Consider the following 7,371-nt stretch of genomic DNA (forward strand, 5'->3'; position numbering starts at 1 on the left):
CCTAGTCCTAACGCTGTATTCAGTAGCTGGAGCTATCCAGCCACATCAAGGGCAAGGGAAGGCAAACCAATTCTCAACTTCTTCCTGTGTTTCTAGCAGGAAGGAAGGCAATGGCTTCAGTCCCTTTGCCTCTAGGTAACAAGGCAAAGGCCTCCAAAACCCAGGAAGAAAGGATGTGAAGTTTTTGCTTCTTTTCCCAACTCAGGATGAGCGAGTGGGCTCCTAGAGAAAGACAGTCCTCCCAGCACAGAACCCTGAAGTCTTCTAGCACCAAAGGCTCACTAACTCCTCTTCCCCTCTGTTTGCAGGTAAAGGGGGTGGGAGGCAGAAGAGCCCTTCTCCTGATTTGTGCCTGAAGGAGGCAAGAACCGGCATCTGCTATATGCCCTCATGATTTCTCCCCTCAGCAGGAGAGGGGAGAGGCGAGGGTGCAAATGCTCTAGGAAGGTCAGTGCAGTTGGATGAAAGCCTCCAGCTCTTCTGGGACGAAGCCCTTGTAGGGCATCTTGTTCTTGTCCAGGGCCCGGGCTGCAAGGCATTGCAGGGTCATGTAGTTGAAGGGCTGCGTGGTGCCCCTGGCCAGCAGCTTGTCCTCCAGCAGCTCATAGGCCATCTTCCTGAAGGTGTTGGTAGCGTCTGTGTGGGCCCCTGCTTGGATCAGGGAGTTCATGATTGCCGGGCAGTTAGTTATTCTGGGCTGCCACGTGTAGCCGGGTGTTGTTGTCAAAGTACCTGCTGTCTGGGTAGGCCCGCAGTTGAGCAGCACTTTGACCGCGTGCAGGGAGGTGAATCTGCCTCCATTTGTGGTCCACATTTGTGGTATCCTTGCCCACAGCCATGTGCAGAGGGGTGAAGCTGTTCTTGCCCCTGGGCGCACACTTGAGCAGGTGGTAGATGGTCTGGTGCTTCAGGTGCTCCTGGCTAGGGGTGCACTCCACTTCTTCCAACAGATACAGAAGGTAGAGGATGATGTCCAGCGCCTTGGTGAACTGGGCCGCATCTTCAGGCTCCTTGGGCAGCGGCAGCTCCTTGGGTCCTGGAAACGTTCCATTTGCCAGACCCCTTTCGAGAGAACACCTATGAGGTCTGCAAAGCCAATTTGTATGCCCAAGCTGCTTTTGGCCGCCCGGTCCTGCAGCACGCAAGGAAAGAGTTCCGCGAAGGAGAGGAAGCTGCTGGCGGTCATGGGGCTCAGAGGCTGGCTGACCTGCTGCATGGCCAGGTCCCACTTCCGCAAGTGGATGCAGCGCTGGAAATTGCCGCAGGCCGCCTACACCGCGCCCCAGTAACGGATGTAACAGGAAGTGTCAGGGTGAGAGGCGCAGAGGATTCGCTAACAGATCAACAGGGTCTGTATGCGCATCTCATCTGGGTGGTTTATCAGAGCTTCCAAGTCTTCGGTGGTGTGGATCTCCCTGGAATAGCCATAGGCCAAGACCAGCTTCTGGGGTTCTGGTTTGGGCAGGTGACTCCATGGCTCGTCTCCAGTGTTTAAGGATCCCAAGCAGATCTCGCTTCTTTTCCACACACGTGGCTCCCAGAAATTCCAAGGCTTCCAAGGCAGCTTCCGGGCTGGTGGGACAGCATTCATAAGATTCCCCGTTCAGTGGTTCCTCCGCGGAGGAGCTGCAGCATGGAGTCCCTGAGGCTGCGTGCACCCCCGGCTGGTGGAGGGCCTTCTTGAGGTAGCCCTGGCTGAGCCTCTCTCCCGGCGTCCTGCTCCTGGCTGGGCTGCTCCTGGATGAGGTACTCCACTATGCTAGTGTGGCCCGTCACGCTGGCAGCAGCAGCGGAGTCCTGCGAAGGCAATCCCATGCGGGTCTGGCACCCCAGCAGCAGCTGCAGGCTCTCCAGGCTGCCAGACTCGGCTCAGTAGTGTAGGGCCGTGTTGCCACTGGCGCTGCGCCGGTTCACCTGGGCGCCCTGCTCCAGCAGGTAGCGGGCGATCTCTCGGTGGCCCTTGTAGCACAAGATCATGAGGCACATGTGGCCGTGCCGGTTGGCCACCTCCGGGTAGGTCTGGTTCTCGCCAGTGGCCATGGAAGCAGGCGGCGCTCAGGGGCGTGGAGTTGGTGCGCCTGGTGCGGTTCGCCGAGGCCCTGTGAGGCAGCAGGCTCCGCACCACGTCCAGGTGGCCGGCGGCAGAGGCGGCCCACAGCGGCGGCGAGCCCTCGATGGTCTCGCCACCGAAGGGTCCCTAGCCGTCAGCCTCCACCCTCGCGCCGCACCGGTTCACCGGCTATCCTACTGCGTCCAGGTGGCCGGAGCGTGCTGGGGGTGCACTCCACTTTCTCCAACAAGTAGAGCAGGTGGATGAGCAGCGGCGTCCCCCGCGCTGGCCACCTCGCCTGTCAGCTTGTCCAGCTCCTCCGGGCTCCGGCAGGTGAACACCTTCTAGAGCAGCTGCAGCTACCGTTGCGGGCGGCGTCGTACACCGCGGTGCGGAGGTACATAGTCTGGGCGCCGCGGGACACGGAGACAGCGGATTAGAGCCCGGATGGGCTGGCGGGCGGCAGCCTTCACCGTCTCCCCCGCCGCCACCTGAGGGGTTCCCGTATCATTTCGTCTATACATATTTACTGTATATATCTCTTAGAGAACCAAATCCTTTAAAAATAACCAAAATATCATGATCACATCTAAAAATATAGTTTTTTAATAATATCAACCGGCCATTGTTCACATTTCCTAAATTGTCTTACACATTGTTTATCCAGTGTGTACGTTTGAACTGAAATCCAAGTAAGATACAAACATTGCTGTTGGCTGATGTAGTTATACATTTTCCCCTTCACTTCTTTCCCTTGAGAGTCTTTGGCTGAAGAAGCTGGGTTGAAGAGATCTCAGTGTCAGGATTTTGCTGAGTGTGTCAGTTACAAAGATTACTGATAAAAACACTTCAATGTCCGGTGGATTTCAGTGGGTTCCTTCTTATCGAGCTTTGCTTTTGAGGATGTGAGGTGAGGAAGAAACCCCGTTTACAGGGACCTTCTCTCTTTGGCCAGAACTGGCCTCCATTGTGGAAGGAGGGGAAAAAGTGATTTCAAATGCTTTTGAGTATTAATCCCAATGTCCAGTTACAAAATCTGTAACTTATCTGGGAATTACCTTTAAGTGCATCATACTTATATAAGTAAAGTGTATAAAAGAAACATACAAATTTGGAGGTAAATCATGTTCACGGATGGGATAATTTAATATTTTAAATATTTAAGGCAGTTGAATTAAAATCCCAGTAAACTTTTTTTTTTTGCGTTTGCATCTTCACTAGCTGATTTCCAGATGAACATAGATGAATGAATGTGTATAAATAGCTAAGCTAATTTAGAAAATGAGGAGTAGTAAGGGGGCAAAAAATTATCTGAGTTTAATTTATTATTCAAAGAAATAGAAATGAAAAAAATACACATAAATACACTTAGAATTTGATCTTTGGAAAATGAATGAGTTACTTAATAAAGTGTTGGGAGACTTGGACAAAATATAAAGGGAATAGGAGGAAAAATTAAGTTAGATAAGCAGGTAGATTTAAAAAATTAAATTTGAAAGCTAAAACTGTAAAGCTAATAGAAGAAAATTCAGAAATTTTTCTTTGTGATTGGGCATGTAGAAAGATTCTAAAATAAATCCATCAGATAGAGTGACCTTGGACCATAAATAAATAATAAATCCTTCAAGTATAAACTATAAAGAGAAAAATTAATATATTTCATTACATCAAAATGAACTGTTACCTGGCTACCCTAACTTCTAGAGTCTGGAAAGGTGGCATTTTAGCTTTCTAGTCAGTACTTAATAAAGGACAATCAAAAACACCACAAACAAAATTTAGGAATGGGGTTTCATTTGGAGAAAATGAAAACAAAACTTAGGATAAGTGACAGTTTGAGAGAAGATCTATAATATATTTATCACCAAGAACGAATTAATATTTAGAATAATAAAATAAGTTTTTGTAAATAAGCAAGAAAAAAACAACATAAAAAGTCAAGGATTATGATTAAGACATACCCTAATGGCTGACAAATGACATGCAAAAATGAGTTGTTTAACTTCATTTTAATCAACAAAATATAACTTAAAACTCTGAGATACTGCTTACTGAAGTGCAAAAAATTAGAACATTGCATATCAAATGCTGGTGGGACTATGGAGAGATGGGAAACCTTGTGTACTGCTGGGAGCTATGGACTGGTATGGTCACCTTAGAAAGCTATAAAGCAGTACTTAGTGGAATTGATTCATTACTCTGTAGACCCTAAACACTATAGAAATTCTCACAAGCATGCACCAGAGATATTTAAGAGGATGTTTATCTCAGCATTATTTGTGCTAGCAAAGAACCAGGGGATAATTAGGCTAAATTTAGATTATACAGCAGTCACAAGAAATGAACAAAGTAGATATTTAGCCACATGAACAGATCTCGAAAACATAATTTTTGTAGTCTAGCACTATTTATGTAAATTACATGTACACAAATATTAATGTTCATATTTTAAAGACATTCACAGATATATAAATATATATATTGGAGGTTGAAGGTACAAATAAAAATATTGGAGGTTGAAGGTACGAATATGAAATAGTTTAGGTTAGGAGCCTGTGGAGGGGAAGAGAAATTGGATTGTATAAGATGGAGATAAAAATAAGATAAGAAACAAAGATAATGTGTCATGAATTGATGGCATGATTAATCCCATTAATCCCATTCTACCCATCTGACATGCCTACAATAAACAAGCTTATAAATCCACCAGCTTCTCTTGAGAAATAGGAAGATTTGACCACGTAAGATCCGGTATGGTGGAAGCCAGGAGGTGAGACAGATGTGGAGCAAGGCTTTGCAGCTCCCCTCCCCGTTGTCTATCACCAGTCAATGGAAGACAAGTTTATTGGTCTCTGGTTTCTGTAAGCATTTGTACTAAGGCCCCTGCTCTACAGAGGCATGAAAACTTTGTTCCAGAGGGGGTTTCAGGAGTAGGTGACCTCATGGGCGTGGACCAGTTTCATAAGCCTAATGGAGTGAATTCATTTATCCTAAAAGCTGTTGCTATGCTGTTAAGTTGCCTGGGCTGAGAACCCCAAAGACAGAGCCATTCAGAAATTTTATAGGCACTGAAGTCAATATTCACCCTAGGCAGGACTCCCCCTGAAGATCCAAATAGATTAAGGGAAATAATTCTAAATGAAGTTCATAAGGAAACTTTTATAAGAGTGTAATATCTTCTTCCATCATGAATAATTCAGTTAAGAGACTTATGAAGAGCACACCTCTTTTCCCCTTTGACCGTTCTGCTATTGGAAATGGTCGAACTTTCAGTCCCTGATTAAAGTTTTCAATTTACCCCACTGAAAATGTGCCAATTAATTCTGACGTCTGTAGACCCTTGTCAGAAAGTAGCAGCTTTTCCAGTCATGACCTTGTTTGGTTAAAATGCTAAGAATGTTCTATTTTAGAATAGCTAATAACTTGAGACCACCTTCCAAAATAGACTCTTTGGGATGAAGTAAGAGAAATAATCTCAAAACAGCTTAAAAAAGATATTTTCTTTTTGAAAGAAAAGGGTTTGTCTGTAAGCCATAGGTGAAATAAGGTTAGTTACTACATTCATCACTGATGTATAACAGGTGGAGAAAGATTAAGAGAGCTTCAATAAAAGTGCTTACTTAGGGCAAAGGAAAGTCAAAGCAAACACAGGACCCCTCCATACGTTGGTCATCTGTAGAGAATGTGTATTACTTTTCATAGGGCAGTATTAGCAAGAACAGTGAATCTAATGGACTTCACCTTATTGAATATCTTTGTTAACAGAGACTAACAGCCAAGGCCCATTTTGCCAGAGTGTGTTAATAATTTTTTTTTAATGCTGTACTTGATAATGTAAAAAAAAATCAACAAAAAATAAGTCTGCATTTAGCTATGTGTAGCTGTGGTCATATTATGGACTTGTGCCATGTTAGGGGAACCATTTTCTGAATTTCAACCCACTTTGCTGCCACCCAGGAGAGCAGTGACGTCAATATGCCCTGGAGGTTAACATGCTTTGCAATAAACACTCACCATCATGACCCAATCCTGGTGAGCACCAGTTACTCCACATTGATAGCTGAAGGACTGAATTTGAAAGTCTGCTCTTATGTTACTAAAAACACATGGCTTCTAATATGAGGCACTTTATTGCCAGCGGTGGTGTAGAATGATATAAAATGCAGACAAGCACCCAGATTTCAGGACTATGTATCATCATTCCCCGAAATGAACCAGTTCTCCCTTGAGGGGAGCGACTGCTTAACTTGGGCAGGAAGAGCAAGATAGATCTGGAACATCTTAGCTGAATGGGAGTGATGATGATACTTTCAGAAATTTCTGGGGTAGTGTTAAGAGGTGAAAAGAGGTCAGCCTTATAAAAATGAATAAGTGGCGACAAATGAAAGTCAACTATTACCACAATGTGAAACAGGTTGAATTTAAACAGGAGCCTTGGTTTTATATATATATATCTCACACAAAATACAACAACAAAAAAAACAGGTGTCTTGGCACGTGCTAAGAGGCTATGGAAAGACAATTGTATTAAACACAAGCATGCATTTTCAGCTGAAGAAAATATAATATATGGAATGAGGATATTGTGAGGATTATACTAAAATTGCTTTTGGGAAAAAGTTTTTGTTCATTTACTTGATAATGAATATCAGTAATCTCAGATGTCCAGCTTTGGATTTGCCCCTTCCCACTCTCCTTATGAAAGTTTGCATGGGGTAACAGGTAACTCTGATCTGATGTTAAAGCCTCCACTGTTGGGTTGGCCATAACCTGACGGTTAACAGCTTCCCCTACTGATTCTTCATTGACAAGGAAGCCTGCTTTGAGTTAACAAGCTCATGGGAACAACTACCCTCCTCTGATATAGCAGCAAAGAGACAAGCGCTACTATAAAAAGGGCCAAGCTTCTTTGGTCAAACAGGGTTTTGCATAGCATGTCATAGCTATTCTGTCTGGTTACTATCCTGAGGTGCATCTCTTCCCCTCCATCTTTTCTCCAAGAAGCTTGGTTGTAGTGGGGAGTGTGTGTGTGCATGTGTGTGTGTGTGTGTGTGTGTGTGTGTGCAGAAAGCACAGACCATAGTGCATATGGTGCCAGCCACATTCATCCTAAGGTTGAGAATTCCAGATGAAGAAATTATTCTGCCACTGGACTAATGGTAGATAGTTGTTGCTACTTCCATTTTTGTCCACTAGACCCACTAAATATGACTTTTCTGGCTATTATTTTTCTTGAAATCTAATGTTGAGGACTTAATATAGTGGAGCATTTGAATAGATTGACTTTAATATTACTATTTAGGAGTCATCTTCAATAATTT

At 44.4% G+C, this 7,371-nt stretch overlaps 1 pseudogene; it reads right to left on the bottom strand.

The window, feature by feature from the left end:
* Positions 1–448: 448 nt before the first annotated feature.
* On the bottom strand, positions 449–2,453 carry LOC115935024 (protein fem-1 homolog A-like; annotated as a pseudogene).
* Positions 2,454–7,371: the final 4,918 nt, after the last annotated feature.

This window comes from Gorilla gorilla, chromosome 5 (genome assembly GCF_029281585.2).
Source record: "Gorilla gorilla gorilla isolate KB3781 chromosome 5, NHGRI_mGorGor1-v2.1_pri, whole genome shotgun sequence".
NCBI lineage: Eukaryota > Metazoa > Chordata > Mammalia > Primates > Hominidae > Gorilla > Gorilla gorilla.